Source organism: Cavia porcellus, unplaced genomic scaffold (genome assembly GCF_034190915.1).
Source record: "Cavia porcellus strain 051 isolate PalLab524CR breed Dunkin Hartley unplaced genomic scaffold, mCavPor4.1 scaffold_38, whole genome shotgun sequence".
Classification (NCBI taxonomy): Eukaryota; Metazoa; Chordata; class Mammalia; order Rodentia; family Caviidae; genus Cavia; species Cavia porcellus.
In genome coordinates, this window is record NW_026947521.1 from 2,997,576 (window position 1) to 3,009,479 (window position 11,904).

An 11,904-nucleotide genomic window follows, 5' to 3' on the forward strand; every position below is an offset into this window, starting at 1 on the left:
TGCTAGTATGGTTTGGACAAGATATCATGCCTGTGTCTTGTACTCTGAATAACTACTACGAAGACACAATGTATTGATTCTTTGTTTCAAAAGTTTTTATTCAGGGGCTGGGGATTTAGCTCAGTGGCATAGGTGCCTGCCTTGCAAGCAGGCAGTCATGAGTTTGATCCCCAGTACCAATAAAAAGGAAAAAGACCAAAAAAAATTTTTTTATTCAAACATTTATCTAGAATCTACTGCAGATCTTATTAAACCTGCTCATAACCAACTAGCTCTTAAAAAGTGTTAGCACCACTTTGCGTGAGTATGTTGCTGTGAAACAAAACAAAACAAAACATCCAACAAACAAAGGAAAACCCTTGCACTGTTACAATGACTCCCGAAAGAAGAGCTCTGGGGGCTGCAGGTTTGTATCTCCTGGGTAGAGTTTCACAGTGTCCTCATGTTCCTGAGCCATACCAAAAATGATCTCACAGCTGCCACTTTGTTCCAATGACAGTTTTCTTACTAAAATGTCTACAGAATTGGCTCAGTGAAATAAATGTCTCCTGTAACCCAGGGAACAATTCTTGCAACTAATTTGAAAAAGATGCTAGCCCTGCTTCTTTGAGGTCAACCCCTCGCTGTCTACTGGAGGGGAAGCATGTGCTCATGGAAAGGATTTCTGTTCTTACCAGGTACAGTAAAGCACACTTCCTGTTTGTTGTAAAGCAAACATTCTGTATAACTGGAAAAGTGTTATCAAGTTCGTCAAAAACTAAAATGGTTGGACACTGGAGAATGACCCAGTGATTTCTTGGGTGAACTAATTAGGACTCAGCAAAGGACTTTCCCAAAGAAACCAGGCCTTACAGAAAGGAACCAACCTGTGGTTTTCAAGAACCCAAACAGATAGTCTGCACCCACTTGCAACGCCTGCCAAAAACATGAAGTAAAATTCTTCATGAAGCGGGCTAAAGAAGATATACTACATTTAGAAAACCATTCTCAATTTTACTAGAATTAGAATAAAAAAGAAATTTCATATATCATTAACAATAAAAAGTATTTAGATCTTGTCTGGAAAATACTTTTCATTATTAAAAAAGAAAATGATTATAAACTTGTTCTGGTATCTGTGACACCATAGCACAAGAATAAACAATGTGCAAACATTCAACAGCTTTCCATGTGCTGAAAAAGGACATAAGTTGGAAAATAAATTATGTACATAACAAGAGTCAGAGCTCTAGTCCGAACTCAGCCAGTAGAGGCAGATGATCGAAGAGTTCTTTTCATTAGGAAGTCCATAAACAGTCCATAAGTCTTGCTCTGTGAGAAGTGACAGTCCAGCTAAAAGTTTCAAGCCTCTGGTCAAAGCAGCTTCAGCTCCTGGGTGCCCAGCAATGTCTTCCTATAATTCTAGAGTAGAATTATAACCCACGTTTATGGCACTTTGGGAGTGACAGGTGGTCCCTTCCAGAATTCCAGTGCCAGGAAAGTAATGACTAAACAGAGGACAAGCTGAAATGGTGCTGTAAAGCTGAAGGTAATTTTTCAGCTGTTACTAGGACTTCTATTTTCTTCTGCCGTGTTTGTGCCAAGCTGTGGGAGACAACTCCAGGGACTCCCCTGGAATGCAAAACAATTACTGCACCTCTGATTATTTGGAGACTTCCTGCATTATACTGATATGTAGCGAGCTGGCTATGGTATTTCATTCTCTCCTCAATTGGCTCTAAGCATTGCAAATAAGGCCAGTGAGGTACTGATATATAACCTCTAAAGCCAACAGACAGTCCTTTCTCCTGGCATAGTGTTCTCTGTGTAAAGGATATGAGCACAGTGGGATGTTAGAGCTAATAGCTCTGGGAATGTCAACTGCATAGGAATCTTAAAGAGGCTATGACTCCCCAGGTCACAAGAGTTTGCATATCAGAAACCTAATTGACAGCTTCCCAAAACAATTCAGTTGCTACCTTAATTAGATTGGATGAATTGATCCTTCTGCATATCTTTTTTTTTAAATTTTATTTAAAAGGAAAAAGAGAAAAACACAAAACAAAACAAAGTGGTGTAAGGGTACAAGTAATACAGAACTACAAAAAAAAAAGTAAGAAATCACCAGTTAATAGATTACATATTATCATCTTAGAGATAGTTGCTCAAATCACAGTATCAAAGCATACAAAGTGGACATTCAAACAGTGAGACTGCAAACAGTTGTGTTCAATGATCCAACCAAAAACATTAATATGGTGAGCTATTTAACACTCCAAAACACACTTGCTGTTGTATCTTTTAGAGCTCTTTTTTTCCCTCTCTTTTTTACAACAAAATCCACACATTTTGGGTTTTATTACTCCTTAGTTCTTATTACTTTTGGGGGGGGGAGAATAAAGTCAAATATGGCAAAACAAAGCTGTCAGTCAAAACCAAGGATAGACACAGCACATGATGTAAAACAGAGTGCAAGGTTATCAACAATGGTTATCAACAATGTCTCTTGTTTCCTTAAAAAGAATTGTCTCCGTCTGCATATCTTTATCTCTGCAATTTACAGAGATGCCTTTCTCTCACCTGGCCAGCCAGCTCAAGTTACTCACATATTCCCATCATCCTTACTGTCACTCATCCCTGAGCCACCCCCTTCTTCACAAGATAATCAATTCTGGGAGAGGCCTAGGATCAAGGCCTTTGTCTGTACAACCTCACAGGGATTGGACTTAGGACCCCTTGGCTGCCCTTAACTTGGAACATGTCTTGGCGTCTTTACTCTTGCTGTGGTTTGCATTGGTGGTATAGATTGGAACTGACTTGCTGGGATTCCAATGACATCTCAATGGGATTACAAATATAATTTTTTGGATTGTGAGGAAAATTAGAAAGAAGATTACAATTCTTGGATGATGGAACTCGATATCTGGGATTATAAGGCACCACCTGACTTTTCTACTTTTGGGACCTCCTGTGCCTCATACACACAGTTCTGTGAGATACCTAGGTTTGGGGGCTGACTAGGTCTAGCTAAAATTCTTTGTCCCCAAAAAGACTGTTCTTAGCCAGCTGCCTTTCCTATAGCAGGTCCTTCATAATTCAACCTTCCTTTCTTCATGAAACTATAGAGTGGAGAATCAAGAACAGAGTTATAGTCACCACACGTAACAGTGGGACAGAAACTGCCATCATCTTTCTGGTGAGCAACACTGGAAGTCTCTGCCATAGAATGGCCAGCTGGGTCAGCTTGATATCACCTCGTCTCGGATTTTACAAAAATGTGTGTTCACTCCGCAGATTGCAGGAGGCGCAGCGCAGGGCAATTTGGGTTGCAAGACCAAAACTGATCCAGTATTGTCTTTGTCCAAGAGAGGGCTGTCACAGCATAGAAGTCCACTGAGTTCGCTGATGAGAGTGAAACCCTGGGGCGTTGGAAGCAAATGGCACAGCCACTGGGTTTCCTTTCTGTGTACATCCTATATCCATGGTGATAACCCAGTGATTCCAAGCTTCACCTGATTTCTTTTCCATAATGATCTTCTTGACCTCCTGGTAGGTAAAGTACATGCACTTCAGAGTGTTTAATTTCTTTCAGAGTATTGGGAAACATAAAATTCCAGTGTCATACTGGCTGTCAGCAGTGTCTGTAAAGGTGTGAATTATCTTCCAATAAATCTCACGAAAGTATATTACAGGACATCACTGAAAAATCAAACTCGTTCTCACTGGCTTCACACATGGAATCATTTTTGTCTCCCGGGATCTTGGCATTTTCTTTATTATGGTTATGTGCGTATTCCCATTCCCTTTTTGTCATGCCTTGCTGTTTTCTTCACCGTGCCTTCTCCCTCTGAGTTCGTGATGGAACTAGACAAGTGGATGGAGGCTGTCTTGTTCAGGGGGTCAGGTTTCCAGCTACAGTACAGAAACTGAGTATGCAAATAAGCAAGGTGGCCTACGCCTCATTGAGAAATGCCTGCTACTGAAGGATGAATATGAATAGGGAGCATGAGAATAGTGTCTAGGTCACCTCAGACAACTATACAGAAGTCTGTCCCAGCAACACCGCTCAGATCCTTCCTCGGTGCAGTCTGGTCTCTGCCCAGACTCTTGGAGAGATGGTGAAACATAGGGTCTCACCAGGCTTCCATCTTCCCATCCTCCGGCATCCAGTTCCCAGGGATGGGGCGTCACCAGTCTCTACCGCATGCTCCCCAGCTTAAAGCTCCCCAGGGGTCCCATGTATAGAGTCCTGGATCCTGGCCTGGCTATAAGGCATGCTGGAAACTGCAGTCCCACCACCATCTTGCCCAGGAAGCCAATGTATTAATTACTGTAACTCTCCTACTAATCTTTTTATTTTTATTTTTTCTCTCTTTAAAATATAAAATAAAAACTCGGTATTCAGGCTTCATTGCAGCATTGGCACTTTGCAATAAATGAGTGGGTTTGGGGCTGTGGTTTGGGCACTTGTCTTTAAAAGGTTCATCAACCCTGGTCTAGGCCCATTTAGGAGAAACTGATAATGTCACTTTGTCACAATGTCACATTGCCACGATGTTATTGCTATACAATATTGCCAAGAAGTTTAGATAATAGACTGAGTATAATCTACTGGAAAAATGCCCGCACCTTGTATAACAGAGAAAAACATTCACAAGAAAAATATTCTCACCCAATCTGAAATTAATTATGAAATTATTTACTTTGTAAAGTGTTAGGAGTGTAGAAACAATCATCTCTGGAGAGATGGATATTTCCAGATTCCAGGTGAGGCCCAGTGAAGAGCCCCCAGGTGGCTAGGAGACAGAGAGGGACAGGCTTTCTAGCACTGGGTGCTCCTCCAGGAAGAGGCTTTCACAAGGAGACTCCCTAGGCTCTCATTCAACTCACAGGGTCTCCTCCAGGCTCTGGGCTATGCAAGGCTCTTCCAAAGCTCCAGGCGGTGGTCATTCAGCCAGTGCAGAGACCACACTTGGAAACAGACTGGAAGGTTTTGAAAGATTCTAGAAGGTTCCGAACTGCACTCCCACACCTGCTGAGCACTGTGTGGTAGAGCTAATTCATCAGAGCACTGATTGTCTGTAAAGAGTTGCCTGAAGAATTATAAAGTGCAACCCAGCACGCGGTGGAGCTGTTTGCGTTTCTCCATACTCAAGGCAAATAGCATGTTAGTCAGAAAGTTCTCCCTGGGACAGTGAGGATCTGCTACAATGGAATGGAGGGGATCCATATATTCCCCCTGCCAGTCTGAGTTAAGTGAAATGTCCTTCCAGGACTGCTATACTTCGTGAGGAACTTTTTCTGCCATCCTTTTTGTGTTCTGAGGCTGTCTGGATCCGAGATAACCAATAAAACATGCATCGTTAGTGCAGAACCACCCTGGAGAAACAGATACAGCCAATGTGGCGATGAGAATTGGATGCTGAGCAGGAGCTCAAGGGCCTCTCCAGAAGTGACCTGGCAGTCCAGGGCAAAAGGCAGCAGGCAGTGAGGTGATGGATGGTTGCTACAGGATGAACGGTTTGGGAGATCCAGCGGCAGGAGGTGGATGGTCTGAGAAACCAGTGAGCGAGGCCTGAGACTCCAGAGAAGCGAGGAGTGGCCACCAGAGTGCAGTCCTGGGAACATTGATCCACCTCAGTTCGACCCAAGAAGAGTCATATTCGGGGTTTATGAGGCAATCTTACCCAGTCCTCACCAAATAGCTTACCGTAGCGTGGACCTTCAGGCAGCATAGTGAACCATTTATGAAGGGAAAATTCCAAAGTGCACTTATGTGCACACTGACACAAACTACCTGCTCTCTGTAGAGACCGGGAAACAGGCACAAAGATGGAGGGGACTTGAGTCAGCTGTTTCTTCTGGCACGGGTGAGGGGAACCCAGATTTGTGAATAAGCGATGGAGGAGAAGTAGAGAGAAAAGCTGTTCAGGACGGGACATTTCACATTTGCTTTCAGATTCTGGGGAATGAGATGAGAGTGAGATGAGACTAGAAGAACCACTAGGATGACACTGTACTGAAGGAGAAGAGTGTCCCTCATCAGAAGCTAAGGGACAGAAAACAGATGAGATGTTGGAGCAAGGGAGCAGGAGCCGGGCCAGAAAGAAGCCAAGCTCTGCTTCTCCCTGAGGGATCTGGAACGGGACACGGGGTGGGTGATGGAATACTTGGGTATGGTGCTATATGCCCACTTCAGGAACAAAAATGGTGACACAGATAGCTGTCATAATTCACTAAAGCTTCATACAGGATTAAGGACTTCCTAGCAAAGTGAGCTGGGTCATTTAATTAGATGTGTTTCTGGTATCTAGCAGTGTGCTAGGCATGTGGAAATTCCCTCATACATTTTTTTGAGTGAATAAATAGATGAAGAAGCTGGGCGTGGTGGCACGGATTTATAATTCCAACACTCAGGAGGTTGAGGCAGGGGGATTGCTGTGGGTTCAAGACCAGCCTGGACTGCATAGCGAGTTCAGTAGCAGCCTGAACTATGCAGAGATGCCTTGTCTCAAAAAACAAACAAAACAAAATAAACAAACAAAAAACCAGATGGCAGAGGTGTTCAAGCCAAGTGATCTATCATGTGAAGCTAATAACTGACTTGAACTCTGTTCACCGCGCATGTTCCAGGGCCATCCTGCACTGATGTTCCCACTATATTTTTAATTGTTGCAGCTAGATTTAGTCTGTAGTCACTTGTCTAAACTCTCCACCAGCCCATTTCCTGACAGCTTGGTTCCTGGGTGACCAGGCCTTATTTACCTTATAGCTGTGCTTAGTACAGAGTTCTTGCCCAGCTCATCCTACTGCATAAATGACTGTAGGAATAAACAGCATATAACTCACCCCCCCAAAAAAAAACCCCAAAACTTTTTATTGACTCTGTTTAGTGCCAACTAAGCTGCACTTTCTGTGACCTCAGACAGCACTAGATTGTTCCAGGAACTCACGTGGCTACGGAAGAATGAACTGGAAGATCCTAGAAAAAGAAGAGCTGCCTGGAAGGCCATGCTGTTATTTGGAAGAGAGTGAGCACCACTCTAGGCTACAGTCACAGTTTACCAGACAATCAAAACAGGGCCGCAAAACCCCAGTGTGGTCTCACACCTGATGGTTTCTTACCCCTACATTCTTGGTGATTTTTTGGGAACAAACTCTGAAGCCATTTCGCGTTTCCACAAAATGAACCTGGCGAAAGCTAGTTGTTTCTTCAGAAGAGGGCACGACCTCACACCACCACAGACAGGCCTAGGGGGCTCCCAGGCCTCTAAGGGGAATCTCTCCTGTCCCATGTTTTGATTCCGCTGCTTTGGAAGACTAAGACCAAAGGAACCGGCCTGAATTTAATTCTTCTGCAATCAAGGGCTGAGTTGAGGAGTTTTACTCAAGATTATGCCTAGCAGTAATGTCATAAGTAGTCACTACCCAGAGGGGCAATTTCCTGCAGAGGAACCCCAGCTGTGGAATGAGTAGCCTATGGCCTTGGACCTGACTTTCAGGGTTAACGTCACAATATTTTCACTTCTGAGTTCAACAGCTTAGGTCAAATCACTCATCGGTTCACATCCAGCTTGCTGTCATTTCTCTACACATTGATAAAATGTGCAATTGGTGCTGTTTGCCTGGATTTATTGGATTCATCTTTTTCTGTTGGGATTGAATCCAGCCGCATCCTCCTCCATCTTTACATTTTATTTGGAGACAGGGTCTTGCTAAATTTCCTGGGCTGGCCTCACACTTGTGATCCTTCTGCCTCCGCCTCCCCAGAGCTGGGATTATGGGTACCTGCAACTACATTTGGCTTGTTTGTGTGACCTTACAGTTTACTGCTTTGCACACAGCTTGTCCCCCTGGACTGGGGTATAAGCAGGCTGGGGTGCAGCCTTTCCTTTGCTGGGATGCTGCAGTGTGCACCCTGAGGTGCCCCTCAAATGCGGCAACCATGGTCTGCGTCCCCCTCCACCCGTCGCAGAAGCATGGGGAAGGGTTGGGGTGAGCAGCCACCAGTGACACTCATGATTTGATGCTGGAGTTTGGTGGGGACGATACTACAGGCTAAGGGGAAACAGCTCTAAGGAGCCCCACCTCCAGCCTCGGCCTCCCCTTGGGATTGCATCTTCTCTTTAGCTCACTGTTCTTACTCTTGCACGGGTGTGGCTCCATGAGCTTTCCCCACTCATTCACCGCAGGCAGATCCCAGAGTCCCGCTCCGTTTCCTGGCGACAGTCACTGTGCTTCTGCTTGCCTTCCTGTCTCCTTACACCCACCCATCCACCGTGCCCCTCATACTAGGTGGCCTTAGCTGAGCCAATGCCCCCAGGGCTGCACAGGCAAGGAGAGGACCAGGCCTTCAGAAGCCCTGCTCTGTCTCCAGGAAGGCTGAGGCCAGGGCGCTCCTGCTGAGTCCTGGCCTCCAATAGCAGAGCCAGGTGCTGAGGCTGCTGTGTGCTTGGTTCCCACTCACCCCTTTCCAGGGCAGCTAGAGTGGAGGGACCGGCCCTAAATCCATCACTAAAATCAACGGAATATGTAAAAGTTGGCCAGTCTTCTCATTTGTCTACAGCCAGAGAAAAACCTTGGTTTTCAGATTGTTTCCTCTTTCCAACAAAAACCAGGATGAAACTGACTGTCTGGGATCCATCAGAGCAGAGCATGTGGAGGTTTTGGGGGAGCTCGCTGCCGCCTTCTATAGGTAGGGAGACAGTGCTTTGGGTAATGCCCACACAGTCTAATAACATTAACTTTGCTATAGACTTGGGAGCGCCTTGTGCCGTTGTAACCACAGTAATTTAGAACAGACACACGCAAACACATGCATGTGCATGCGCAAGCACACACACACACACACACACACTTTTACCTTTGAGAGCCAGTTGGCTGCAATCCCTCATCTCCTGTTAACACAAACCTTTCAAATAAATCCTTGCTTCCATGGTGCAATATCATTTCCTCTCCACCGATACTTTCTTTCCTTCAATAGTCCAAGGAGCTATGCCTGATTTCTTTTGTTGCTTTCTTCCCCCCTATTTTATTTTATTTTTTTGGTCAAGACCTTACACATTTGCTGTGATTTGTAGAAACACAGTCCTTTGAAATGATTAGACAATGAACTGCAGACTTGGGGCGCATTTACATAATTCAAATATTGTCTGATACTGCAGAGTTCCAAGAGAAATGTACAGCCAGCACCAGCAAATTTCCTGCTGGAATTCTGCCAGAGAATAGCTGGTTGTCCCGGGGAGGTCCATCATTGTGGGACTCTGCTGTTTGTAAATTTAACGAACGACTCACATATGCTTATGATATTATGGAAGTTTCTGCAAAACGTACTTCTTGCATAAAAACCCATTTTATTTATTTATTCAGTTAGGTCCTTTTTGAGGCAGGGCTTCACTATCTGATTCCAGCTGGCCTTGAGCTCACTGTGCAGTCCATGCTGGTCTCAAACTCACAACCATCTTCCTGCCTCAGCCTCCCAAGTGCTGGGGTTACAGGCGTGCACCACCACACCCCACTTAGTTTTTGTTTTTATGTCTTTCCCTCTTCTCCTCTTGACACTGTGCTTTGAGGTCCTTGCCCATCATGGTGCTGTATATGTGTGTGTGCATTTAGCCCACTGTCCTTGGGGCTTCCGAGGCTGCACCTCCCCCCCCCACACACACACACACTTTTACATCACTCCAACTCCTTGTTCACCAGTGATTCCACTAGTCTGGGCTCCCTGCCCTCCTTCAAGCTAAAGTCACATGTGTTCCCTTATCACACTTAGAAAGCAGACCAAGTCCAAGGAATATAAGCAACGCAGCAGTGGTTTCCGTAAGCACCCATTTCTAGATAAATTACTGGAACCATTCAATCTATTACAGACATAAAGCTTTCAAAAGCTGATTTTACTCAGTGAAAATAAGCAGAGTGCTTTTAAGATGTTTTCCTAGCACGACAGTTCTCAAGAGAAAAATATTTTCATTGTTACAAAAAAAAAGAGGAAAAAAAGAACTCAAGCAAAGAAACGAAACAAAAGAAATATTGGCAGAAATATGAGTAGGAGCCTGAACCATTTTTCTGAAGGACAATTTGGAAATACATATTCACAGGCTTTGACCTGGTAATTCCACCTTAGGAATTTATCATAAGCAATTTATAACAAGGAGTAGGTACAAAGATTCACCAAGTGTTCACTGTCACATTATTTATAACTGTGAAAAAAGCTAGACTCAATCTCAATGTCCTTCCATGAGGAACATGTTGAACTATGAGATATTCTGCTAATTAATTCATTCAGTGCATGGTTATTGAGGTTTTTGGAGTATACGAGAGTGGGTCAGGATGAAGTCCTGGGACACAGTGAGCCGCTGAACCCTGGGTGCTCTGGGAATTCTCATAATTAATACTTCTAAAACCCTCACATTATCATATGTCCAGTGTTTTATTTTTATAATCATAGAAAATTATTTTAAAAGGAGGATTTATTAGACACAGTACAGTAACTAGAGATAACAGCATACTGTGTTGTTCAAAATGGGTAAATTAGTGAATTAAAAAATATTTTCATCATGAAAATTGTATTTGCATCAATGATTATGCTAATTAGCTTGATTTAGACACCTAACATTGTATGCATGCATCATAGTATCATCTATACTCCATAAATACAAGCAATTATAATTTGTAGATTTACAACAGATTTTTTTTTTTTTTTTTTGCTTTTTGAGACAGGTTCTCACTATGCAGTTCAGGCTGGCCTTGGGCTCACTTTGTAGCCCAGGCTGGTCTGGAACTTACAAATGATCCTCCTGCCTCAGCCTCCTGAGAGCTGGGATTATAGGAGTATACCTCCACACCTGGCTGGGTTTTTTTTAACCTTTAAAAATCACAAATTATTTAGTAGAACAAATTTTCCTCTAAGTTCAGCACAAAATAACAAATATGATTTTTTAAAAAATAATTCTTCCAGGCATCTGTCTGAGAACAGCAAGGTGCACTCTCAGAGGTGGTCAGGGGACCCAGGGCATTGTCCATGGGGCAGGCTGGTACTGGCGCTGTCATTACAGGTCAGGCTGTCCTGGGGTCACAAGGTGGGGAGCTGGGTGGGCCCAGTTCCAGCCAAGACCATGCGTGGCTGGGGCAAGTACCTCTCTGCTTGTCTCCACTTCCCACCTACAAAGCTAAGGTGCTGGACTTGGGGGCCATTGACTGCTGCAGGGCTAGAGCTCCTGGTTGCATTTCATAGGCAGCCATTTTCCTGTTCTGCCAGTGTCACGACGTGTTTGTGCTTTTTAACTTTCTGAATGACTGAATTGGGTCACTGATCCACAAATCGAAGGCGATCTGTCAGCTGTGACACTGACTGGGAATACGGGACTGTCCACGGCGAGAACAGCCTTTAGGAGACTCCTGTATGTCACTGGCCTTTCTCTTCCGGGGATGTGCTAAGTGTGGCCCATCGATCCCGCCAGTCACGCGTGACAGCGGAGAGGTGCAGAGCCCCTATCCTCTTCCTGTTAGCACTGTTGACTGCTGAAGTTCATTTTCTTCTGAAATTGGATTTTAACATTTCTCCTTTCTTTTAAGAACCAGCAAATGCTATTTCAAAGAACATTGGTCCATGAGAACCAATGTGAGACATTATTATTCTCTTTCCTCACCACAGATTAAAACAACTTTTCTGATTCTGACTAGGCGATGATTAGACTTTCAGTTGTGAACATCAAGCATAATTCCATTTTCTCAGACCCACAGTACATGGGAGATGCTGTGCAATTGAAATATCAAGGAGCAGCGTCCATCTGGCTAGAGTTTGTCAGTGTTCAATTTAATTTGCTTCTTTGCCATCTAACCTAGTATTTCGGGGCTTTCTCGTAACCGTTCATAATTTTAAACAATGCAATATTTGATTACAAAATCTTAAGAATTTCTAAAAGT

At 44.0% G+C, this 11,904-nt stretch overlaps 1 pseudogene; it reads right to left on the reverse strand.

The window, feature by feature from the left end:
• Nucleotides 1-1,220: 1,220 nt before the first annotated feature.
• On the reverse strand, nucleotides 1,221-6,566 carry LOC100716606 (protein angel homolog 2-like; annotated as a pseudogene).
• Nucleotides 6,567-11,904: the final 5,338 nt, after the last annotated feature.